This window comes from Rhinolophus hipposideros (assembly GCF_964194185.1).
Source record: "Rhinolophus hipposideros genome assembly, chromosome: 20".
Lineage (NCBI taxonomy): Eukaryota > Metazoa > Chordata > Mammalia > Chiroptera > Rhinolophidae > Rhinolophus > Rhinolophus hipposideros.
Genome location: NC_138066.1, coordinates 10,796,613 through 10,823,937, shown reverse-complemented (window position 1 = coordinate 10,823,937; position 27,325 = coordinate 10,796,613). Strand labels below are relative to the sequence as shown.

Here is a 27,325-nt window from a genome sequence, read left to right as displayed (position 1 = left end):
ACTGAAAATAGTCTTGACCACACCACTAACTTGTTCACTCGGTGTTTGTCAATAACGTAGAGACTTCATTCAAGAAGCTTACTGAGTTATCATTACCTGAAACCCAGGGTTGAATCAAGATTTTGGGGAGCCTGAACCTCACCTAATCTGGGAAGTCCTAACCAAAATGTGGAAAATTATGAATATACGAATTGCTGGGGTCCCTCCCAAGACCTCTGAAGGGGTCTATGCAAGTGAACAGCCCTGGAGCTTAAGCCTCATTCAGTTCTAGATAAATCCACGTCAAACTTATTACAAACTTATTTAATGCTGGGAAAATATTGTTCCAACTTATAAACACCCCAGTAATATGTCATATAAATGATAAAATGACTTAACTCGAGGGGAGCCACCTTCCCTTGGCATCTTGCCTTTGGAAAGAGATGCAATAAAGTTTATATGTCACTATGGCAAATGTTTTCTGAAGCAAATTAGCTTTGTCAACTAAAAATATTTGGCCCCAAACAAAGAAGCAGCACAGCTTCCTATACAGACTTACTGTCCTGTGACAATCTTTTGAAAGCAACCGCACATTAGTTTTAGGAGTACAGCTCTATTCAAATCACATGATGTGAGTATTAATTTATTCCTAACACCATGTAGCTCTGATTCTTTCATTAACTTTTGCTGACATTTAAGATGAACCCCGAAACTCAAGATAAACTCCTCCATGACAAATCTTTTTGAACCTACCACCCATTCCCTACTTTGTCACCCCCACTTCACCCCACCCCACCTTGTCAGCCTGCTCTATAGACGCTGGCGTGGCTCTCAGAGATGCTGACATGGAATGGTATGTTTTCCGTCAACATCCATCTTCATCCTTTCAGTATGAAAGTAGCCTGGGGACAAAGTCCCTGTCCTATTCTCCTTTGTATCCTCAGCACATAGTAGAGTGCTGACACACAGTAGGCATGGTACTCTGTGAATGGTTTTCAAAGAATTCCTTAATTGTTATCAACTGTGATTCCACAATTTTCCCCCCTGCGTCGCCTTCAGAACTACAGTGAAACTCAGATTGTTATAAGGGACTCACTCTCAGTGTCACGAAATGCTTAATAAAGCTGGTAGTTTAAGACACTATATTGACTCTCCTAAGTCCTCTTGGTGGAGAGACCCAATGAGCCTGCTGTCTGATGCACTGACCAAAGGAAAACTGACCCTCAGTTTCCTTTCCCACAACTAGACATCAGCAAGTTAATGAGGGAAGAGGGAAGCCCGATACAGTGGGGTATCTGCAGGAACTGTTACTCCAGCTCCACATGCACCCTAAGCACCTTCATCTAACCCGAAATGAACTCTGTGAAACCGGCTTTCTGAACCACAAGACAGGTGAGATAGTCTTCTCCCAAAGTCAGGTTTATAAGATCTTTACCTTGACTCTAACGTCCCTTTTAGACCATTGAACATACCCAATGAGATTTGCTTTTGTCACAGAGAAATCAGAGACTTTTCCAGCTGAAAGGGAATGAAACCCACTGTTCTTATTGAGGAATAGTCAGGATAGGAATTGGAATGAGGCTACAGCAGTGTATTTTTTTAGGAGTATTTTTTCATACTACAGCTTATAAGAAACAGCATCTTTTTCCATAACTCAAAGTTTCCTATTGCCCACAGATAATTCACGTCAGAGGCATATACTTTTCTGAAAAATAATGTTCTAGGTGATTGGGGAGAGAAGTGCCCTGGGGCAGGTTTTTAGAAATTCTTTCTGTTTTCCCATTTCAAAGACACTCATGGCTGAGGAAGCACCCACACCTTTTGCTCCTTGGAGAACTCTGCACTGAACTAATCCTTCCAGCTCTTTGCTGCATACATTTTAGCAGTTAGGTGCATTGCCCACGAGCGAGAAACAAGGTTACGTTCAAAGGTGGGATTTCAAGGTGCTGCTCACATATGGGAGCTGCACCATTGGGATTCCCATGCCAACGCCACTTTGAGTGTTATTGGCTTGGTGCCTTCCCTGCCCAGGCCAGAGATCAGTACCGGGGGAAGAGAGCCTGCCATCCATGAGGCAGACAAGGCTCTTGGCCTCTTTGTACCTTTGTTTCCTCATGTGAAAAAGAATGAATGGATCTTAGGACATATTGTTCAGAGTTCATACTGAGCTTATGCCCAGCTAACCAATCACTGTATCATGTTGTTACCCGTAGTTTTTTCCCCCCATGTATTCATCTTCTATTTCACTTACACTTTGTGTAAAAACTGCATTCCGTGCCAGGCCTGAAACGTTCCAAAGCTCAGTTCTGTGATTGAATTGCACCCAAGATTTCTACAAAAAACAAACAAAAAAGACACAAGCAAAAGTAGGAGATAAAAGATATTGTTTCAGAATGTTTATCCTTTGGCAGTCATTCTAATTTATATATGATGAAACAACTCTCAATACTCCCTCCATACACTAAAAACAATCTCCCCGTGGAAGATATTTGCTTATGATTTATACTTTCATATTTATACATGTGGTGCATTGGATACAAAACAGTAAGTGCTCAGTAAATACACGTATTAAAGGATTGGCATTTCTCTAGAACAGGGTTACATAACTTCAGCACTAGTGACATTTGGGCTGGATAATTCTTTGTCATGGGGGGCTGTCCTGTGCATGGTAGAATGTTGAGGAGCAACTCTGGCCTGTGCCCACTTTTGCCAGTAGCACAACTACAGTTCTGACACCCCAAAATGTCTTCAGATATTGCCAAATGTCACCTGGGTGCAAAAGTGCCCTGGTTGAGAACCAGTGCTGTAGAACAATTCATTCTGATCTGTGAGATAATTCTCACACTAATCTTTGCTAAAGACAAACGGCTTCGCTACATAATTTTAGTTTTCCACTAACAAAATGTTAATATTTCCCCAAAAATAACAAAGTTTGCAATTAACTTTTATAAAAACTCCAAATATAAGGAAGTTATTTATAACTTACATATACTGCAGAAAAGGTAGCGGTTCAAATGTACGTCTTCCAATAGATTCTATCCTATTGCAGGACAAATCTCTAGAAAAAGTAAAAGAAAAATATTGCCTCAATTAGCTATCAGATGTCTAATTAATAGGAATAACTAGTAGAGGTTCGAATGATAATATTGAATAAGTAGCTATTGTCTAAGCTCTAAACCTTAGGAGTTATTTGAACCTTCCAGAGTCCCTAACTCTACCCTCAACTGTTGAGAGTCTCACCTTCACAGTCTTCATAAATAAAACATACAACTATATAATCTTGATAGCTTTTGAAGGTAATCTTTCCTGAGAGCAGAAGAATTGACTAGATGACCTTTTGTGGTCTCATCAAACTCTGGATTGTGAGATCAAAGTTTTTATGTGTAATTATAATTTCTAATATTAAAAGGAATATCCTCAGATTTACACACTTTTCTTGGTTTGGTTCTGTTTTTCCAGGCCAATCAATAACTTGCAAGGATGTTATTCCTCTAATATATCACTTTGAACTAATTCGACTTTCTAGCATAAGAATAGAAATTCATTTTTGCTTTTATATTGTCTTAATATTCCATGAATTTACCTGCTTCAGTTGTACAGTGTGGGACTGCAAACAACATGCCATTGGATCTTTATTTGAAAACACCCAGTCCTGACTATACTTGACTCTTATTGCTATGGATTCCAGCTTAGCTCCTCACTTTTCACCTCGATGGGTATAACTGTCTTCTGACTGGTGTTTCTGTCTCGTCTCTCCCTTTCTAACCCACCATGCACACTGTCACCAGATTAACTCTCCGGAAGTGGTTCTCTGATACCAGCATCACTGGGGAACTTGCTGAAGATGCAAATTCTCAGCCCCGCCCTGGACTGCCTGAGTTAGTCCTGTGGGGTGGAGCCTGAGTTTTAACAAGCCCTGGAAGTGATTGTGTTGCAGGCTGAAGTCTGTCCTAGAGCACTGCTGTGACAACATGGTAGCCGGGCTTGTTATCCTTGGCTTGGCCTTTGAAGCCCCAAACTTAGCTCTAATCTACTTTCCTGGCTTGTACTCCACAGGGACTCAGGGTATTTTCCCCATCAGGGTTTTGCCTCTCTCCTACTCTCCTTCTGCAAGCTTATTCTTTCCAAGGTGTCAGTCTGATGATTCCCAGTGGCCCTTCGAGGTCCCGTTCAAACAGCATGCGCTAGTAACGTCTTCCTTGATCCAATATGAAGTCTTTGCTCCCTCTTCTGTGCTCCAAAACCGATTTGCATCTCTCATTGCCCATGTCCATTTCTACTTTTTAATACTGTTAACTATTTTTGCATCCCATTTCCTCTGAGCATAAACTCCTTGAAAGTATGGACTAGGTCTTGCTCATCTGCATTGTCTGCCATGTTTAAAACTGACACATGAACATAATGCAAACTCAAATATTTACAAAATGAACAAATAGCTGGGGAGTGAGTAGAAGGAGGAAAAGAACCTTTTTAAAAGAAATGTAGTTTTCTTACTTCATGGGTCCTTCTTCTGTGCCTCTGCAGCACTTTGTCTGCAATTTAGTGCTTGTGCACTATGGTTTGAACTCAAATGTTTATTTTCCCTGTGAGATCATGAGATCCTAGAAGGGTGGGAGCCCTGTCTTACCCATCTTGGTGGCTACCATACTAGGTACAGTGCTTGGCATATTCTTTGTAGCTTTCTTATTGATTGGCATTTTAAAAATGACCGAGAATATTTCTGCTAACAGGAAACAACTAGCTTATGAAGTATTTCATAGTAGAAGTAATGAATGACCTAATCGATTGAGCAGTTACCTCATTTTTCCCTTCAAAATGTGTTCTTAAGGTTTGGAGCCCAGATGGCAGGGGTACCCAAGAAGACCGATACAAAAGTGGTCGTCTGCCGGAGATTTGGAAAGTTTCATAATACAAAGGACTGTTCTTAGTGTCATTTGGGGCTCTTTATACCTACTTCCCTGAAGCCTTGTACATTTGTATGAAGAATCTATTTTCTAAGAGCATCATGAATTAGATTCATACAAATTAATGGCATACACAGCTCTGGATTCATGGACAAAGGATAAAAATTGAGCTTTTCTTGCCCTGTAGGTGACAATTTGAGGTTAACTTGAATTCCTCTCATTTTACTAAATCAACTTTTTAAAACCTTTCCTGTAAAGGCCCAACAGTAAATATTTTAGACTTTACAGGACACATGTAACCACATTTTCTTCTTCATTTCTTTCTTTCCTTTCTTTTTTTACCAACCTTTTAAAAACGTAAAAATCTTTCCAACCGTAGTTGCCGTATAAAACGGACCACAGGCCGTATTTGATCCATGGGCCACAAAGTAAATATAAATATAAGCAGATGGGATGTGAACACTTACATAACAAGGTTCACAGGGGTGTCGACAATTATTCAGACCTCATTACCACTGTCCTGTAGAATGGAAGGGCTGTTCCTATCTACATCTTGTCTGTATAATTGAAAATGGAATACGCATAGGAGGTATTTAATGTGGGGATGGGCTGGAGCCCTATGCAGACATGCAGAACTGTAGGATTTTATTGCTGGAAGAAACCGTAGAGATTATCTCCTTTGAAACCCTTATTTCTTTCACTGCTGATATAACTAAAAACTCATAAATAAATCTAATAAACTAACTTACAAATACTGGAGGGATAGGAGGCCTTCAAATGTTTCCGTATGTAATTCACTCAAATTATTTTCGCTGAGAATTCTGAAAAACGAAAAGGTTATTTCCGGATCAAAATGCAAAATAACTACAACTATTTACTACAGAGAACTATCTGTGGGGGAAACCTGGGTAATGGTGCCACCGAAATACCCTAATTCTGATTGAACTTGGGGCTGGTGAGCTGTGCTCTGTTTCCAGTCAAACCTTTCTCCTCATGTCCTCCTTTGTGTCCATCTCGCTCCACCCACCCCAATACACCCTTATCCACTGTTCCCAACAAATCGGATACTTTATGCCTGCGTTCTAGATCACGAAGTCTCTGTTAGAACCCAACTCTGGGTGGCACCAACACTGGCAGAACTGCCATTTCCTCCTCTCTTTCCCCAAATCTTATGGAATTCTTATACAGAACTATATCAGGGCTGCCAGTAAATTCATTCTGTTTTATCCCCCTTTAAAAAAATTTTTTGAGAACTCAAATGTACATAAAATGCATGCAACACAAATGTTCACTTGAATAATTATAAAGCAAATATCTGTGTAACACCTTTCACGGCAAGAAAGAGCACTGCCAGTGTCCCAGAAGCCCCAGCACGCCCGTTTCTCTGACTCCCTAGAGGTCACCACTGTGCTGACTTTGATAAAAATACCCTTGCTTTTTCAATGTAGTTTTACCTATTAAATGTCAGCCATAAACAACAGTTTAGTCGCGCCTCTCCTTGAAGTTTATGTAAATGGATTCCTATTAGATATGTTACTTTCTATGTTGCTTCTCACATTGAACGTGATTGTGCAAAGCCATTACATTGTCGCGTGTGGCTGAGTGTGGTGAATTTCAGTGTCTAGTGTTGCATGTCCACTACATGCGGCTGCTGAATATTTGAAAGAGGCTCGTGTGACTACTGAAGAGCTGAATGTTTAACTTAATTAATTTTAGTTGATTTAAAATTTAAACTTAAAAACTGATAGTCAATGCAATTATTAGAAAACATGAAGTATGCTAGCAACAAGTTGAGTATGTGATGTTACTTTTTTGGCTGTAAATTTTATAAAATCTAAATACAGATCAAGTATTTCTGATACACATTTAGCCACCCAACTGAGACTTCAAAAACTTAGTATGAAAAAAAGAATGTAGACTCTCTCATTAACCATTTTTACTGATTACATATAGAAATGACAATCCTTTAGATATTTTGAAGAATTAATGTGAAAAATGCAAAATATCTTGCTAATAATGTAAAAAATGATTATGTGCTGAAATGATAATATTTTGGATATAAAGATTAAATCAAACATAGTAGCATTTATTTCACTGTTTCATTTCACTTTTCTTATTTAAGTGGCCACCAGAAAATTTAAGATTACTCCTGTGGCTTGCATTATGTTTCTAATGAATACTATTCCATTGCATGACTATACCGCTCTTTATTCATTCTACCATTGAGGGATACTAAGATTTTTCTAGTTTTTAGTTACTACACAGAGTGCTGCTTTGAACATTCTTGTACTTGTATCCTGATACAGATTTGCCTGAGTTTCTCTAAGATATAATAGGGGTACAAAATTGTTTTCCTAAGAAGTTATGCTATTTCAAGTTGGCAGATTGAAACATGCCAAGTCCTACCCCTCCGACCTCCACCAAAGTCCCAAGCAATAATAGAAAAGATATCATATAAAACTCACAACATACATGAATTAGCCCAAAGCCTGGGAGCACCTCCACCAAAGCTCCCCCACCAGCAACGTCCTGGGAGCAGCCCACAGACCTCAGGCCCTTGCACCAGGCAGCAAAGGGTGTCTTCCTCCAGGGAGGAGCATCTGGTATTAGAAAGGGGGCAAGGTTCCAGGAGACTGGAGAAAAAGTACTCACTCCCTGACTAGCCACCAGAAGGCACCTCCACCTCTTCCTTATTCTAGGGCGATCCATGAGGAATGACAAGCCCTAGTAGTTCATTTCACCTCTCGCCTAGAGCCGGAAAACAGAAGCAGTAGTATCTCATTTACAAGGATGAATTGCACTCAGGAATGACCAAACAACGTGAGAAAGCCAACTCCATTAAGGACAGAAAACAAAAACAATCACAGGAGCTTATAGCCAATGAATCAGAGTTAACAAAGGAAGCGCAAGAGAACAATGAAATCTCAGAAAAAGAAACACAAAAAACAATTCCCTTTGCAATTGCAGCAAAAAGAATAAAATACCTAGGAATAAGCTTAGCCAAAGATGTGAAGGATTTATATGCTAAAAACTATAAGACATTTTTGAAAGAAATTGAAGAAGACACAAAGAAATGGAAAGACATTTCGTGCTCATGGATTGGAAGAATCAGCATAGTTAAAATGGCCATATTACCCAAAGCAATATACAGATTTAATGCGATCCCCATCAAAATCCCAATGGCATTTTTTAAAGAAATAGAACTAAAAATCATCACAAAAGACCCCGAATAGCCAAAGAAAAAAGAATAATACTGGAGGTATCGCACTCCCTGACTTTAGCTTATACTACAGGGCTACAATAATCAAAACAGCATGGTATTGGCAGAAAAACAGACACACAGACCAATGGAATAGAATTGAGAACCCATAAATAAAACCACATAAATATGGACAGAAAATTTTTGACAAAGAAGCTAAAAACATATAATGAAGGAAAGACAGCCTCTTCAATAAATGGTGCTGGCAGAATTGGATAACCACTTGCAAAAGAATGAAACTGGACTGCTATCTGTCACCATGTACCAAAATTAATTCAAAATGGATCAAAGACTTAAGCATAAGACCTGACACAATAAACTGCATAGAAGAAAACATAGGTACTAAACTTATGGACCTTGGGTTCAAAGAGCATTTTATGAATTTGACTCCAAAGGCAATGGAAGTAAAAGCTAAAATAAACAAATGGGACTATATGAAACTTAAAAGCTTCTGAACAGCAAAAGAAACCATCAACAAAATAAAGAGGCAACCAGCTGAATGGGAGAAGATTTTTGCAAACAGTGCCTCCGATAAGGGGCTAATATCCAAAATATACAAGGAACTCATGAAGCTCAACAACAAAAAAACAAACAACCCAATTGAAAAATGGGCAGGGGACTTTAAGAGACATTTCTCCGAAGAGGACATACAAATAGCAAATAGACATATGAAAAAATGCTCAACATCACCAATCATCAGAGAAACGCAAATAAAAACCACAATGAGATATCACCTCACCCCAGTCAGAATGGCTGTCATCAACAAGACAAATAGTCACAAGTGTTGGAGAGGCTATGGAAAAAAGGAACCCTCATACACTGTTGGTGGGAATGCAAACTGGTGCAGCGTTATGGAAGGCAGTGTGGAGATTCCTCAAAATATTACGAATAGAATTACCACATGACCCAGCAATCCATCTCCTGGGTATCTACCCAGAAAATTTGAGAACATTTATACATAAAGACACGTGTGCTCCAATGTTCATTGCAGCTTTGTTTACGGTGGCCAAGACATGGAAACAACCAAAATGTCCTTCGATTGATGAATGGATAAAGAAGTTGTGGTATATATACACAATGGAATACTATTTGGAGGTAAGAAAAGATGACATAGGAACATTTGTGACAACATGGATGGATCTTGAGAGTGTAATGCTAAGCGAAATAAGTCAGAAAAAGCAGAGAACCCTATGATTTCACTGATATGTGGTATATAAACCAAAAACAACAAAAGAACAAGACTAACAAATGAGAAACAAGAACTCATAGACACAGACAATAGTTTAGTGGTTACCAGAGGGTAAGGCGGGTGGGGGGAGGGAGATGAGGGTAAGGGGATCAAATATATGGTGATGGAAGGAGAACTGACTCTGGGTGGTGAACACACAATGGAATTTATAGACGATGTAATACAGAATTGTACACCTGAAATCTATGTAATTTTACTAACAATTGTCACCCCAATAAATTTTTTAAAAATGTAAAAAAAAAAAAGAAAGCACAAGAGGATTTCAGAATAGCATAATTAATATCCTCAGACAGATGTAAGCAGGTAACACATCTACTGAAGAGAATCAACTCAAGCATATGCAAATGAGGTGTTATCATTAATAATAATAAAAAAACTCTGTATATGAATAGCAGAAATAACAGTTGAAGAATAAGTGAGAAAACTGAGAGGTCCATCCAATGATTTCTCCATAATGAAAAAGGAAGGGACAGGAATGATCCACAGACAAGCCTGACAGCTGGGTCAGCCCAGGAATGTTAAGGCCTTTGCTTTACCTAGTCTCGCAGTAAAGACTAGAAACATGCTTGGGTCAGAGGGTGGGGGGAGTCTGCACCCGTTTCCTATAGCTCATGAGCAGGAAAGCACATAGTCAGTGACATCAAGAGAGGAGTGAGGGAGTAGAGAGCCAGTACAGAAGAAACTCTAGAAAATGTCAAAGGTAAGGAAGTGTCTCTTGTGGGGAGAATCCCCATCCTCGCAGCAAATATTAAGTTGTACATCCTTCAGGAGCCTTGAGGAGCTGAGAACATGCTATGTTGCCTTGTGAAACTATAGTATTTCTATCATGTTCTGCATTTAAAACATTCTACTTTCCCCCTCACAGTGTCTCTTGGCCACGTGTTTAAATGAATTCTATCTCATAACTTAATTATTTTCTCATAGCTTAATGCTTCACTCATAGCTTTTGACAACATTTTACTGCCTGGAAACTGCAATGGAAATCAAGGAGAGTTCTCAGTTATAAGGTAGTTATAATGAACAGAATATACTTTCACAGATTGAAAACAGATCATGAAAATAAAAACTCAAAAACTTTAATTCCCACAAAGAACTCTGAGTCCTGAGAATGCATCCAAGACCCTGAGCTCAATTTGAAATTGACAACATTAGAAGGAACAGCCGTGAGGGTGTGAATCTGTGTGAAGAAGGAAAGGTCAACAGATGATGCTGTGATTGATTGCGTTCTTACCTCTGTTAGGTAATGGTTTCATATTTCCATGGAAATTATCCGAGAAGAAAACACAAATCAATATGTCCAATGATGTTTATAGTAACCCTTTTCATAACTATAAAAAGTTGGAATAAACTACTTTCCCAATCACGTAACAAAACTGTCTGTATATAATATAGATGATATACAAAATCGTCATAGGAAATAATGATATATGAAAAAAAACTAAGCCAAAATGGAAGTTGCCTATATTACTTACTACTATTTTTTTTTCAGAGCGATGTTTTTGTGAGCTCTGTTAAAAAAAATTTCATTATTTTTTTTCAGTTACACTTGACATTCATTATTGTTTTCTATTAGTTTCAAGCACACAGTGTAGTGGTTAGACATTCATATAATTCATGAAGTGATCCCCCAATAACTCTAGTACCCACCTGGCACTATACATTGTCATTAGAATATGATTGACTATATTCCCTGCACTGTACTTTACATCCCCATGGCTATTTTGTAACTGGCAATGTGTACTTCTTAATCCCTTCACCCTTTTCACCCAGCCCCCAAAGCCACCTCCCATCTGGTAAACATCAGTTTGTTCTCTGCTTCTTCGAGTCCATTTCTCTTTTTGTTTGTTTTGTTCTTTACATTCCACATATAAGTGAGATGATATGGTATTTGTCTCTCTCCGTCTGACTTAATTTCACTTATCATAATACTCTGTAGGTCTATCCATGTTGTCACAAGTGGTAAGATTTCTTTTTTTATATAGCTGAATACTAACTATGTCTTTAAAAAAATATAAAGCTGCTGAGGACAATAAGCAGAGAGAAGAGATGGGGCTGATCCTCAGGTCTTTATGACAACCTTTACTCTGATTGGCTGATGCCCATGTCTGACTCTTTGGTTAGGAGTTTGAATATCTTGGTAAGACAGGCAGTATCTAACGAGCATGTACGTATTTTATATCAATTGGGTTTCTTTTTGTGAAGTTGTTTGGATGACTGGATAGTACATTTTTGAAAATAATTAATTTAACCCAGAAAGAAAGTTTAGACTAAGAATGAGTCAGTCACCAAAAAATTCCCCCGAAAAGAACTTCAAATAAGCAACTAAATGGTATAAAACACATGGATCTGTAGAACTCCAAATACTCATTTTGCGTGAAGCACAAAATTTAAAGCTACCAGGAATCAGAGTTACAGCCAGATCTAAAATTTTCTCTAACCATGAAGATACCAAAACCAGGCATGAACTAACATTTAGGAAACATCCATGATTAACCTCTAACAGAATAAATAAATGTTATTTATTTCTTGTCCCAAATAACATTCATTTTTCTTACAAGTTTGGGAAATAAAATCTCCAAGTCAGGTACTATCATGGGAAATATAAACTATGTATAGTTTTGGGCAGCCGGGTGGCTCAGGTGATTGGAGCACTGTGCTCCTAACACCGAGGTTGCCGGTTCGAATCCCACATGGGCCAGAGAGCTGCACCCTCTACAGCTAAGATTGTGAACAACAGCTCAACCTGGAGCTGGGCTACTGTGGGCTGCTGTGGGATGCCATGGGCAACTGACTGTCTCAGCCCAGTGGGGTGCCAGGGCCATAATATCAACAAGGGCCAGGAAGCTGCATCCTGCACAGTTAGACTGAGAAAAACGGCTGGAACCGGAGTTGGGGGTGGGGGTGGAGGTGCGGGTGGGGGTGTAGGTGGCGGTGGCAGTGGGGGTGGGAGGGGAAGTATGTATAGTTTTAAAGAAATACATACTCGTAGGTTAAAAAAAAACCTGGTTGTAGCATTTTCTCCTTACCAATAAGATACCAGTCTAAAGGTGGTCATAATCCCTAATTTTAGATTACTAGTGCTGTTGTCTTTTATTATTAATTCAGAAGTCATTTATGACCTGTCTCCTGAAGTTGAACTAATGACATGACATAAACTCTCACAAAAAAGTGCCAGTTAATTACTTTAAATGTAAATATTTTCCCCCAAGAAACTTACATGCCTAAACTTACTTTTTCTACACATCATAAACAAAAGATAAACAACAGAAAAATGGACAAATGACAGGGCAAATTTCGAGAAGAAATAATGTTCAATAAACATGTAAAGATAATTAAATTCACAAGTAATCACAAAAATTCAAATCAGATGGGACCCCTTTTATTCACCCATGATCAGATCAGCGACAAATGGACAATAGCACTGGTAGCGGGTATGGGGAATGAATGCTGTCATGGCCTATTGACCTGAGTGTGAGTTGGCACAACTTCTTTGAGGGCAATTTAAAGTTTATGTCTATATAGTCTTCATCCCAACAATTCCATTTGTAAATATCTGTTCTACAGAAACACCTGCCCACGTTCACAAAGACGCATGTACAAGAATGTATGTTGCAGCAATACATGTAGCAAGAAAACTGGACATAATCTGAACATCAACAGTAGGGGACTTATTCAACGGTGATACATCCATACTATGCAATATTACGCAGGAGTTTAAATGAATGGGGTAACTCTCCAGGATGCACTGGGAAGGAAGGTAACCTGACACACATCGTGAGGTGAAAGAATCAAGTGGTAGGATGTTACCATTCAGGTAAAAAAGGATGAAAATCACACAACAAACCTACTTTACTGTCTATAAATATGCCTGTAAGTACATGCATGAGAAAAGGTCAGGAAGGATATATACTAAACTCAGAGTAGCTGTTACCTCTGGGGTGGGGGCCGAGGGCACAAGGAGGATTGTCACTATGCCTGTTATTTCGTTTCTAGATATTGGGAATATAATCATGTATTATTTGCCATAATGGAAAATCAGCTTAAATTGACTCTTATTTGAAAGAGGGCCTGCCAAATTTAATTTTAAAAATAAACATAGAATTGCAATCAATAGAGATTCATTTGAAATATGGAGGGTGAAATATCTTATCTCAGAGTGACTGACTTCAAAATTCTGGACCAAGATTGCTCTTACCAAGCAGTTAGTTTTTGTATTCATAGGTAGAGAGAACATACTCACAGTTTCTCAACCCAACGGTATGACTTCCATACACTTCCATCAATGTAAGAAATAGAGTTTCCTTGTAAATTTCTGTGAAGAAACACAGTTCATGTTCTTCAATAGGTAGCAAAAGAATGAACAGAATAAGTAAAAGAATCATAGCAGACTGGTAGGGAATATTCACATGCAGAAAATGCCAGCTTTCTAATTTCCACAGCTATCAGCTTCCCAGTTTGCACAATTAATAAAGACATAATTGTGGGGCCACTGGCCAAGCAATGAGGCATCTCCTCAGAGCATGGACTTCCTATCTTGGGTAAGCAATACCCGTTAATGACTTTGAATGTCATTTTTCCAAGATCTTGTGTCTAACATGACTACTTCTACAAATCAATGATGAGAACATGATAAACTATCCAATAGAAAACTGGCAAAAATATTAATAACGATTAACAAATAAACATGAAGAAACCTTATGCCAGGCCACACCAAAGTATGGCTCAGTGGCCTCTAGTGAAATCTCTCCAGGGGTTAGAGGATCCAGGCAATTTCAAATGAGAGGGACTGATAGGAAAAGATCTCAAAGACATATTGCATAGGGAATAGACCAAATCACTGAGCAGGGAGAAAAGTATTACCTCATGGCGGGGCAAGTGCAAAGGACAGAGATGGGAAGGAAGAACACACACCAAAATGACAACAGGAGTGGTAGGGAGGGTTGGGCGGGATTTTCACATTTTATCCTAATATTTCTGTGACTGGAAAAAAAAACAGTGACAATGTAGCCATGAATTACACACGTTTAAAAGAAACTGTTGAAATCCTGAGGTTCGGTTTCAGCCACTAACTCTATGGATGACTGGGAATCATTATCTTTTGCTTTGTCCTCTTTCCTCAGGAGCAACTTACTGATCCAGTTTATATACACGATTTTCAGGAAGGTCACACAGTCAGAGACCTGTCTGCCCCTCTGCCTAGTGGGCATTTCCACAACCAGAGGCCTCTGGCTGCTTTACGCTCACCAATAAAAGATGCCTAGAGCTGAACTCATCTCCCTCAAACTGGCTTTCCTTCCCAACTGCTGTATTTCCACCTGTTATCCCACCATCATTCTCCTCATCAGCCAGGACAGGAACTTTACAGGGTCATATTCGATTTTTATCTTTCCTACACACCCCATCCCCAACTCTAGGCAGTTCTTCCTTTACAGCGGTCTCAGGATTTCCTTTCTACTCCTGTCACAACCACTCTGATTCAGACCCTTTTCACATCACTCCTAGATATTGCTAGAGCGTTCTCTTTGGTCTCTCTGAATCAAGCTTTTCTCTCCAGACCACTCTACACACGGAATCTAAAATAATCCTTATTTTAATCATTTGTCTCTCTTGCTTGAAAACTTTCAGTGGCTTTCCTTATCTCACAGTGGAACTCTCAAACCCGTATAGCTGACAGCCAAGGTTTTCATAATCATATTTTTTATCGCTTCCTAACCCAATTCCTTACAGCCAGACCGTCGGTCTATTAAATCCTCATCATTCCTGGAGCCATGACTTTGCCTAGACTGTACTCACCTTTTTCCCTCTATTTACAAATCATAGCCATTCTTTAAGTCCCAGTGAAAGTTCTAGCTAACCCATGCAGCTTTGCTGACCTCCACACCACAGTGACTACAGATTCTGGTGAGATACAGCACCTATGGTCTGTATCTCTGTTAGTACTTAATTATCCATCACCTCCTTTTTTATGTGTATTCCCTTTCTTCCCACCTATCATTGTCAAGTCTAGAGAAAATGTCATACTTCTGAGGCTGTAACAGTCCTTAGCCTGGGTTGGGCACAAAATGGGTGGTACACATAAAACATGAGTTCTGGACGTAACTGAGGAATGGATCATAATAATAGCTCACACACACACACACACACACACACACACACACACACGGTAGGCACTGACAGAAGTGCTTTACATGTATTCGCTCAGGTAACCCTCACAACAATCCTATGCCATGCTAACTATCATAACCCCTATTCTACAGATGAGGAAGCTGAGTCACAAAGCTGTAAATGACAGACCTGGGATCAAACCCAGTCAGCCTAGCTCTAGGATCTCCACGCTTAAGCACTTTGTTGTATCACCACCAATGCGACCGAGAGACGGACATGTTGCTCTAAATGGATGGAGCAAAAGTGACAGCAGAGTAGAGTTAAGGAATGAAATGATGGGGCTTAAAAAACGGATAAGGAAAAATAATAAAGTCAATTACTAGTGAAAAACTTGAGAAGAGGGGAACATTAGTAAGAAGGAGAATGAACATAAGGAATAGTTGACAAGCCTAAAGTCAAAACAGAAAGTCAGTCACGTGGGTTGGGAAGATGAGAAAGGCCCAGGAAGACGCTGAGGGAAAGGCTGCATGTCAGGCAGGTGCATAGAAGGAATGAGGAAAGGGAATTCTTACACGATGGTGAAGGTGCCATTGTAGATGTGGGACTTGAGCTCAGGCACTCTGTGGAGCCGCTGCTCTGGGCTGAGACCTGTGCATGACAGCATTCCATCTTGGCAGGTACACAGCTTACAGATGTCCGTGGTTCTGGAAGCACTCTGCTCAGTTGTTGCAGGAAGTGTCTCAGATGACTCTGGTTGCTGAGTTACGGTAACTTCCAGGTCCACAGGTTGAACTGTGACTTCAGTCGGGTTTGGATGCTGGCTCTGAACCTGCTCTGGATGTGGAAGTGTCACCTCCAGGTGCCTAGGAGAAGGAGCTGTGGTCTTGGTCAGGGCTGGAGAAGACTTAGCCTCTGTGGTAGGTTCTGCAGTTACAATAAGGCCCAGGTCTGAAGGGGGAACTGTGACGCTGGGTGACAGTGGATGTTGATACTGATCCTGACCTTGAGTTGCAACTGCCACCTCCCGGTACAATGAAGGTTGAACTACAACCTCCTTAGATGGTGTGGGAGGTTGAGTTGGGGTGTCTTGCATGGTTGGAGAAGTTTCAGCCTCCACATTAGACCCTGCACTGGTGGTAAGTTCCAGATCCAAAGGCTGAACTGTGACTTCAACCAGATTTGGATGCTGGCTCTGAACTTGCTCTGGATGTGGAAGTGTCACCTCCAGGTACCTAGAAGAAGGAGCTATAGTCTTGGTCAGGGCTGCAGAAGACTTAGCCTCTGTGGTAGGTTCTGCAGTTACGATAAGGCTCAGGTCCGAAGGGGGAGCTGTGATGCTGGGTGACAGTGGATGTTGAGCTTGATCCTGACCTGAAGTTAGAACTGTCACCTCTTGATACAATGTAGGTTGTACTACAACCTTCTTAGGTGGCTCTGGAGACTGTTGTGGGGCCTCCTGATGGACTGGAGATGGTTCCACCTTTTCAGGGGCCTCGGAAGGCTGAGCCTGGACCCCCTGTTGTGTCAGAGAAGGTTCTGCCTCCTTAAGGGGCTCTGGAGTTAGAGCTGGGGAACCCTGCTGGACTGGAGATGATTTTGTCTTCTCAGGAGCCTGTGAAGGGGCCTCCTGCTGCCTAGGAGTTTTGATCTCTTCAGTGGGCTCGGGAGTTATGGAAAGCCCCAGATCCATAGATTTCATTGTGACAGGAGGCGATATTGGATGATGAGCTTCACGCAGACCTAGAGGGGAGAATGTCACCTCAGGGTGCACTGAAGGTTGACCTAGGTCACCCGGGGAGGATTCTGGAGGCTGAGCTGGAGTTGAAACTCTCAGTTCATCATGCTCTGGAGGGTGAGCTGGTTGTTCCTGCAGGGTTGCCGAAGGTTCTACCTCCCTTGGAAACTGAGCTGGGGTCTCCTGCTGGGTTGGCGAAGATTCTGCCTCATTAGGGGCCTCTGGAGGCTGAGCTGAGGCTTCCTCCTGGGTTAGAGAAAGTTGAACTCCAAAAGGCTCTGGAGGCTGAGGTGGGGCCTCCTGCTGGACTGTGGAAGATTCAATATCCTTAGGAGGCTCTGGAGTTACAGTACGTTCCACATCCAAAGATTTAAGTGTGACACTGGGCAAGTTTGACTTATAAGCTTGAAACAGTCCTGCAAGTCCAGGTACAATGTCATTACTTACTGGAATGGTAGGGAACTCGGGGGCTTGAGTTGGTACCTCTTGCTGGACTGAAGAAGGTACGATCTCTTCAGGAGGCTGTGCAGGCTGAGCTTGGGACTCCTGCTGGATTGAAGTGAGTTGAACCTCCTCAGGGGGCTCTGAGGGCTGAGCCAGGGCCTCCATCTGGAGTGGGGAAGCTTCGTCCTTCTCAGGGCGCTCTGAGGGCTGAGCCAGCGCCTCCATCTGGAGTGCGGAAGCTTTATCCTCCTCAGGGGGCTCTGAGGGCTGAGCCAGCGCCTCCATCTGGAGTGGGGAAGCTTCGTCCTTCTCAGGGCGCTCTGAGGGCTGAGCCAGCGCCTCCATCTGGAGTGCGGAAGCTTTATCCTCCTCAGGGGGCTCTGAGGGCTGAGCCAGCGCCTCCATCTGGAGTGGGGAAGTTTCGTCCTTCTCAGGGCGCTCTGAGGGCTGAGCCAGCCCCTCCATCTGGAGTGGGGAAGCTTTATCCTCCTCAGGGGGCTCTGAGGACTGAGCCAGCGCCTCCATCTGGAGTGGGGAAGTTTCGTCCTTCTCAGGGCGCTCTGAGGGCTGAGCCAGCGCCTCCATCTGGAGTGCGGAAGCTTTATCCTCCTCAGGGGGCTCTGAGGGCTGAGCCGGGGCCTCCATCTGAAGTGGGGAAGCTTCGTCCTTCTCAGGGCGCTCTGAGGGCTGAGCCAGCGCCTCCATCTGGAATGCGGAAGCTTTATCCTCCTCAGGGGGCTCTGAGGGCTGAGCCAGGACCTCCATCTGGAGTGGGGAAGCTTTATCCTCCTCAGGGGGCTCTGAGGGCTGAGCCAGCGCCTCCATCTGGAGTGGGGAAGCTTTATCCTCCTCAGGGGGCTCTGAGGGCTGAGCCAGCGCCTCCATCTGGAGTGGGGAAGCTTTATCCTCCTCAGGGCGCTCTGAGGGCTGAGCCAGGGCCTCCAACTGGAGCGTGGAAGCTTTATCCTCCTCAGGGCGCTCTGAGGGCTGAGCCAGGGCCTCCAACTGGAGCAGGGAAGCTTTATCCTCCTCAGGGCGCTCTGAGGGCTGAGCCAGCACCTCCATCTGGAGTGGGGAAGTTTTGTCCTTCTCAGGGCGCTCTGAGGGCTGAGCCAGCACCTCCATCTGGAGTGGGGAAGCTTCGTCCTCCTCAGGGGGCTCTGAGGGCTGAGGCAGGGCCTCCATCTGGAGTGGGGAAGCTTCGTCCTCCTCAGGGCGCTCTGAGGGCTGAGCCAGGGCCTCCATCTGGAGTGGGGAAGCTTTATCCTCCTCAGTGGGCTCTGAGGGCTGAGCCAGCGCCTCCATCTGGAGCGGGGAAGCTTTATCCTCCTCAGGGCGCTCTGAGGGCTGAGCCAGGGCCTCCATCTGGAGCGGGGAAGCTTTATCCTCCTCAGGGCGCTCTGAGGGCTGAGCCAGGGCCTCCATTTGGAGTGGGGAAGCTTTATCCTCCTCAGGGCGCTGTGAGGGCTGAGCCAAGGCCTCCTCCTGGGTTTGAGAAATGTCAACCTCATTAGTGATTTCTGGAGTTATGGTAACCACTAGACTCCAATATGACAGCTGAGCTTCATTCTGACTTGGAGATGGAATATTTCCCTCATGCTGCACTAACCGTTGAGGTACAGCCTCCACTGGAGGCTTTGCTGGGGCCTCCTGAGGGGTTGGAGAGGGTTCCCCTTCCTCAGGGGTCTCTATAGGCTGAGCTAGTGCTTCCAACTGGACTGAAGGAGATTCCACCTCTTCAGGGGACTGTGTAGGCTGAGCTGTGGCCTCCTCAGGAGCTCAGGAGGTTTATCTGCCCCCCCCCAGAAATCCTCAGGTAGCTCAGGAGGTTTATCTGCCGCCCCACCCCCCACCCCTGACCCATCCTCCGGAAATCCACAGGTGGCTTCTCTTCAGGATCAATGACATCCATACTGGGATCTAAATAATCATCCTACAGCTGCTCTAGAGCTGAGGTGTGTTTGGAGGTTGGCCTGGAATTCCAACAACTCTGGCAAGCATGGCAGCTGAGCCAGATCTCGCTGCAGGTGTGGGGGTGACACAATAAGCTTTGCTGGCTTTGAACTAGCACTACCTAGAGGTGGAACAAGTATTTCAAATGTGTGGTGAGCCTGATCTAGACCTACAGTCTGAATCTCAACTGGAGGAGGCAGAGTCATGGCCTGATTCTGATCCCAGCTGAGCTTTGGAACCACCTCCGGGAGGCTGTGATGCTGGGTTACCTTGTCCTTAGGATCCTGAAGTCCAGCAGCAAGCTGATCTGGCCCTGGGGGAAGCTCTCCAGCGACATCCGGGAAAGGAACCAAAGGCTCAGTCAACTCCTGAGGGGAAGCCACCATCTGGGCTGCAGCGGAGGAAAAACCCAGGAAATGAAAGCTTCCGGGGTCTGCAGGGGTGGTGAGCACATGGGGTGATTCGGGTGGGAGGTCAGAGGAGTGTAAAAACCAGGGCTCGGTTGGCCCTGGGGGATTGGAGGTCAGCCGGACAGGGTCCAGGGCCAACTCCGGAGGCTGAGCTGCCATGACCAGCGGCCACAGCAGTTGCCACGTGAAGATGAGCGCTGGGGCGCACAGGCTTAGCCAAGACATGACGTGCGAACGTCGAAGTCCGTAGGCACAACGAGCGACCAACGGCAGTGCGGCTCCAAGCAGGAGCCGAACCATTCTGACAGCCTGTGACCGGTGAGCGCTGAGCAACCCCGCGCCCCGCCCTCACCTGGAGTCCCACCCTTCATTGTTGCCACCTTTATTGGGCGGGGCTGCGGTGGGCTCTGCGCAGGAGCGAGCCCTTTTCCCAGTCACCAGCGTTCCTTTTCCCAGGCAACAGCTACGTCCCACTGGGGTCCCTTTCCCCCTCAGAGGAGGCAGGATTTAGGCTGCACACCTGGGTGTCCACGGACTCCAGCCGCCCAGGGGTGGGGGCTGGGGCGGTGGAAGGACGTGGGGGTTGGGGGGGTGCGCAGAACTTCCCCAGGAAGCCACAGGGCCTGGCATCCCAGGAAATTCAGAAGTTTTAGTCCACTTCGGACAATCTGAACTCTTCCTCCTCAAAGCTGAAATCGGAGAGGCATCCTTCCTCCCCTTCGCCATAGTGCTTCCAGGAACAGTAGCTGGAAAAGTAGCTGACCTACAAAATGAACGCTAGTTAGGGCGGTAGGAGGGCAACACCTTACAGTTAGTTCTAACATGTCACCATTTCCTCTAAATTCTCAGCATCCATGTCTGATTATTAATTCACTACTCTGTTAGAATGGGGCTACTACTGAATCAGTGATGACTCCACAATTTCTGTAACAGGACTTTCCAATGGTGAGCAATTAATCCAGTCCCTGAGAAACAGGGACTGAAACCAAGTGAGTAGCCCTTTAGGAAGGCATGGAAAAACGTCCACCATGACACCTTGCCTCAACACAGCCATTAATCTAGAAAGTAATAGTGTCACTTTTCAGAGGTCTGCCCCAAGTGCACACGTGCACACTTAGGATCTACACTTAGCATGTGAAGTAATTTTCTTGAGATACTGTAACTAGCACCCAGTTTGCTTCCTTCACAGCCCGTTTTAATACTCTGGTTTCGTTCCTTGTTTATTGTCTGGCACAACTTCTCACATGGAAACTCCAAGAGAGACGCTTCATCTTATTCCCAGTATCTGGCAGTAGTAATGGTTTTTAAATGGTACTGATTCCAAGACTGGCCCCATGTAGAGATGGATCCATTGTTATAATCGGGTTTCTGAAATCTGTAGCGTCAGTACTGAATCCCTTCCTCTCACATTTCACAGGAAGCTAGACTTCTTAAAGCCCCAAAGTTGGAGAAGTTTGAAGTTGCCTTGACTGGTTTGATTTAAATTGAATAAAAATACCTATTTTGCATAGAAAAAAACTTGAAATACCTTTTCAGAACACTACCACCTTTTCTTTCTCTACTTGCTTCCCTTCAAAACAAACTTTGCAATTTTGGGGTGAGTTAAATAATCAGAAATGTAACCACAAATTAAGTTTTCAATGACATGAAACACATTTTTTTACTCCCCTGATTTTAAATGTCCTATATGTAGTCATTTAATATGTTCTTATAGAAATTACTTTGGCAACTTAATCCCTAATTCAGGGCATCCATATAAGTGACTTACAGAAAGGTTCTTCAGCAAAATATTTCATACAAGGTATATATGAGTGGCTGAAAGCTGGGTCAAACACTCCAATTAAAAAGCATACTAGTTTTCAAATGTTGTAGTATAATCACACTTAAGATCATAGTTATATTTTGATTAATATTCTTATTTGGACTTTAAAATAAAAAGTGGGAAATCTTATCACCGTCTTCGTTTACCCGCCCACATTTTACTGGTTTATGAAATTCAAAAGTCTGGGCATCACTGTATAGTCAAGTCTCTCATTTTATAGTTGAAGAAGTGAAAGCTCAGAAGTAGGGACATGAGTGGGCTAAGATAACACCCCAGTTTAGTCACACACAGCTGATGGTGGCTGTGTGCTGGACACTCCTCCAATGGCCCCTTCTCTGCCTTTGCATTGTCCTTAAGCAGGTTCTTCTCCACTTCAGCACGTGGCAGGCAAGTCAGATCGTACCCAGAGAAGTCTTTTTATCACCTAGATTCTAGCCCTTTCTCCCAAAGCACCTCCCAAATCATTGCCATCTAGGACCACTTCCCCACCCCACCACTACTTTGTCCACCTCAATATACCTGTTCCTTAGCCCTCCCTATTACCTACTTCTGAGCATTTTCTTTTACTTCCAAAATACTTGGCTTTCGTAGAACTAATCAGATCCAGATCCTGTTTCTAACCAACAATTACAGATTTTATTATCCACTCAATCTATTGTATGTATGCATTCACTGATTGTGTCCATTATTCCTGTATGTCTCTGCTTCTCCACCTAGATTAGGAAGGCCTCAAGAATAACAGTTGTGTCTTACCTTCCTTCTTCTAGTATCCAGCACACTCCTACTGTATTAGGTACTCACATACAGAGGGTGCCAAAAAATGCATAAACATTTAAGAAAGGAAAAAAGCATAATAAAACTGGAATACACAATACATACCAATAACCAAAGATGAATACAAGTCATAAGTATACATGTTTTTGGCACCCCAGGTATATGTGGAATTAATAGTGAGTAAATTAGCATATAGTGAATTTTTGGACAATGAATGTAATAATTCCAAAAATATAGAATCATCTTCACTGGTCCTCTTGGTTTGCAAATGACAGTCAGGAACCAGGAGCCTAGATCTGGATGGGAACAAGGAGGAATCCCCAGAAAACCATTAATTCCTGAGGCTCTGGTCAGTTTTATTTGCCAATGAAAAGGGAAGAAATTAACACGAAGTGGAGGCAAAGAAAAGGAAATAAAAAATTCCGCAGGAGGAGAGGAGTTTTGAAATGACTCACAGCAGGCCTGCACCCTGCCTCATCCCAGGTGCCATCCTGTCATCCAGTAGGACAGTGGCGGCCTGAACAGTGCATCCTCCATGCTACCCTGTGGGAGAAAGAAGACTGGTTCTTGCTTCCCACTTAGCAGCTGCTTTTGCACACACGGGACCCAGCTCTTAGTGAGTCTTCCAAGCAGAGCAAGCCCAGCACTCACTTCATTCCTAATTCTCTCGTCTGTCTTCCTGTGGCCCCTCTGATTCTTCCTTTAAGTTTCCCTTATCTGTGGGGTTTGCGCTCTTCCCCCATCCAGTGTGTTTCCACTTTTTCAAATCCTTATCTCCCTCTGAAAGGCTGACACTTACCATATATATATCTATCTCCCAGGTACAATTATGGACTCTTCCACCAGGCCCTTTCTTTTACATGGTGTTTTTAGAGTGCGCAAGGCACTTAACTCCTTCCATCCTCACAGTCTCGTGCAGAGGCAGCTGTTTATATTATTTACATGTCCGCTTTGAAGCTCAAAAAGTTAAGTAACCATCCCAACGTCCACAGAGGTAAAGCTGACAGCTTTGGGGGTGTCTGCCCAGATGATGAGCAACATACTTTTTATAAAAAATGTTGCTGCCAGTTACAAAGAGAGGAATCCAGTGGAAGCCATGATTGTATTCTTTTAATTGCTCCCATGACTATAGGTGATGGAACCAAGAGGGAACACGAGGATCAGAGCTGAACCAATCAGATCTCTGTCCCAGGCACTTAGTGCTTAGGATGTTAGAGCATAAGGGGGGGCAGCCACAGTCTGTCTTGAGGACAGCGGATCAGAGAAAGCTGGTCTGCAGAGGGACCAGTGAAGCAAATACACCAAAATAAACCGAATCCTGCCTGGGGAAGCTTGCTGTCGAGTTCCCGCCCGGCTTCCATTCTCTTTTCGAGGCCCAGCTGCACCTTTTGTGGGCTCAGCCAGATGCTGTCCTCTCAGAATACCTCTCCCTCAGCTACTCAAGTTGTTTTATTAGTGCAACCAAAAGAGTTTTGTTTAATACAATATCAGAGAAAAGTCTTCTAAGTCACAGTTCCAAGTTTTGTCAGTCTCCCACACTTTCCTAGACTACAGAAAGGGTCTCGTCCTTGCGTGCTGTCCCTTTCTCTGTCATCACTCCTTCTTGGTGTTCTGCCCACTACCTTAGTCCTACAGTGTCTTCCTCACCAGTTTTTCATGCTCCCTGTTCCAGACGCAATCATTCTTGCACAGTGGATGGTTGAGAGAAGATTGGGGCTCATCAGTTCTGAAAAGGAGAAACACAATACCTGTAAGAGCACAGAGGACAGTCCCAAAGATTGGGTGACACTGGCTCTCCTGCCCAGGCAGGTGCCACCCAAGGGCTGAGTACTTCCACATTAGGCAAAGCCTCGTGCCCACAGGCCCATGTAGACATCCCCTGCATGGCTGCTGGAGGTCAGGGATGCCCAAGGGTGGGGTTAGGAGGGGCAAGAGGACTGAGATTTGGTCCTGTTCACTACCGTAGTTCCTAGCCAGATTAGGTGGTGCTTCACCCAATGCTCGGGAGTTTCTAGGGAAAGGAAATGGCAAAATAGGCAGCACAGAGATGAGGGCAAGTCCTGCCTAATGAGATGAAGAGCCAGGGACATTAATCAGAGTGTGCAAGCACGAGGAGGATTCCTGGACCTGTGAAGCCTCCTGGTGGGGAGCTTAAGGTGGAGAGTTTGCACTGGGCCTTGGTCAGACCGTTAGCCAAAGACAGTACCACTTCGTGGTTAGAGCTGAGCCTCCAGGACCACGAGTCTGGCATTCAGCCAGACTGGTTCTACGAGTTTCAGTGTGCTCATGTGTAAAGTGGGGATCCTAAGAGTTTCTCCTACATGGAAAGTTGGATGAATGAGCTATGCCTGTCACCTGCTTAGTATAGAATATGCTCTCAATAATTGTTGCCTGCTGCCACTGCTCTACGGCTGCTGTCTGTGCAGAGCGGTTCTGCATCCTGTTCCAGGACACTGCAGAATCTCCTAACGGGACCCGCACTAGGGCCACTAGTCAAAGCCCCTGCTCCGTGAAGTAAGTCCCTAAGTCTCTTGAGCCATCCCTGTGGGGGTGTTCCCAGGCTGTGAGTGGGAAGAGAGGCTCTGAGAGTGGAGCCTGCTCCTCTCTCACTCCCCCCCCCCACGCCCCCGGGCCCTGGCCAGACCTTGACACTCCAGGTGGCAAATGTTTTCCGAGTGACTCTGGTAATCGGTGCACCAGTAGTGCTGTTGATCTGGAATATGCCGTAGTCAAAGCTACCGTCTGTGTTTTCATTGACCTTCGATATGTTGAAGTTGCTTTCCACAAATGCCAAGCACAGCCCTTAGAGCAGGGAGAGGAGGATGTGTAGAAGCCGAGGGAGATGGAGGAGAAAGGGAGATGAAGAATCCAAAGGAAGGACCAAGGCCTAAGAGGCTACATGGGCCAGTGGGCTAGAAACACCCCATAGCTCCTTCTCCCATCCAGCGGTCCATCCAGCTACTCATCAGTCTAACCATTCATCTGTCCATCTGTCCAGCCATGCTTCTGGCAGTTAATAATCACCTACTGTATACCAGGAACTGTGCAAAGCCCAGTGAGGGATATTTAGCTGGGTCAAACATAGAAACTGCCCTCAAGGGGCCTACGGTATAAGAATAAAGATGTGTACCTAAAAAAACCCAGGAAGCAAGATCAAAGGAGAAAGCGTTGTAAAACGGGTGCACAAGTCCTGCTCCAAAGGGAGAGATCCCTCCCACGGAGTAGGACGAAGCCTTTGCACTGGCTGTTCCCTCTGCCTGGAATGCTCTTCTCCTAGACATTTGGATGATCAGGTCCTTTACTTCATTCAGCGCTGCTCAATGTCGCCTCCTCAGAGAGGCTTTCCTTGACTTCCCCTTGTAGAACAGCGTCGCCACCCCTCCCTCCTGCTTTATTCTCTGCTTAGCAGTTATCACTACCAGGTAATAAAAATATTCCTGTATTTTTGTTTTTGTGTGTTGCTTATCTGTGCTAGAGAATGTGAAACTATAAGTGAAGTAGCTTTGTTTATATCCCCAACACTGAAACGGTTCCTGGTACATAATAATTGCTCACTTATTAACTGTTAAATGAATGTAGGATGATGGGAAAGGTTTCTTGGAGAGGGCTGGGTTTTGAATTTGTTTGAAAGACAAAAGAGAGAAAGAAAGATGGTCACGTAGGGCATGACCAGGAGAGGAGGAGATGAGGGTGGTGAGGAAATGGCACTCACAGTCACTCAGGGAGTACCCCTCAAAGCCGTCCATGTCCTCCTGGTGCTGCAGCTTGGCCAGGTCACAGCGGTCGATGAGCCTGGCCTGATGAATGGTAACGAGGCAGGTGACCAAGGAGATGAGTAGCGCCCTTCTCACCCTTGGAGGGGACAAGGTGCAGCCCAAGGCCGTCGGTTCTCTGGGTGTTACAGACTTCCTGCTCATCTTCTCTGAGTCTCTGAGGAATCTGGAGAAAGCGGCCGAATGTGATCGGTCACTCACTGCTCCCCACCTCGCTGTTTCCAGTCTCTTTCTTTTCATTTATTATGTAGTATTCTGGCCAGGCATGCATAAACTGTGTCTAATCCTGAGGGAACGTCAGACAAAGCCAGACAGAAGGAACTTCCATAAAATAACGGGCCTGTATTCTTCAAAACAGTCAATGACATGAAACATGAAATCAAAGAGTGTGATTACCAGGGGTGTGTGTGTGTGTGTGTGTGTGTGTGTGTGTGTGTGTGTGTGTGTCTTTCTCCTTAAAAAAGGTATTATTCCTCAGGGCAAATGCCTCAGTTTCTCATCCACCAGCTTCATGGATAGGCAGGAAGCCGGTTCTGCTTGGACAAGATGGCCTTGTTTCCTCACATTATCTTATGTCTCCTAAGACTCACTCCATACTAGCCTGAGCTTATGACCATACTTCTGTGTCTCTCTCCCAGCCTAGAGTAACCAGATTCAGCAAATAAAATTATAGGATGCCCAGTTACATTAGCATTTCAGATAAACAAAAAACCCCTTTTAGTATAAGCATGTCTCATGCAACCCTACCCGGCCCTGCCTCAGTAGTTTTCTTCAGACAGGTGTCACTGAGCCTTGGGAAGCAGGGAGCTCCATCTCTGCCCATGCTGTGCCCTTTGGGGTCCCCTTGGGGGAATACAGTGCATCACTACCTCCCCTTGCAAAGCTTATCTTTCTCCTATCCCTCTCCGCCCACAGGTG

At 43.9% G+C, this 27,325-nt stretch overlaps 1 pseudogene across 1 annotated transcript; it reads right to left on the bottom strand.

Annotated features, from left to right (window-relative positions):
- Positions 1 to 23,108: 23,108 nt before the first annotated feature.
- On the bottom strand, positions 23,109 to 27,002 carry LOC308489290 (lysozyme-like protein 6; annotated as a pseudogene). Its single transcript has 5 exons — positions 26,998 to 27,002; positions 26,347 to 26,486; positions 25,279 to 25,436; positions 24,282 to 24,360; positions 23,109 to 23,177 (listed from the first exon to the last, which is right to left on the bottom strand). The product of its transcript is annotated as a lysozyme-like protein 6 (transcript).
- Positions 27,003 to 27,325: the final 323 nt, after the last annotated feature.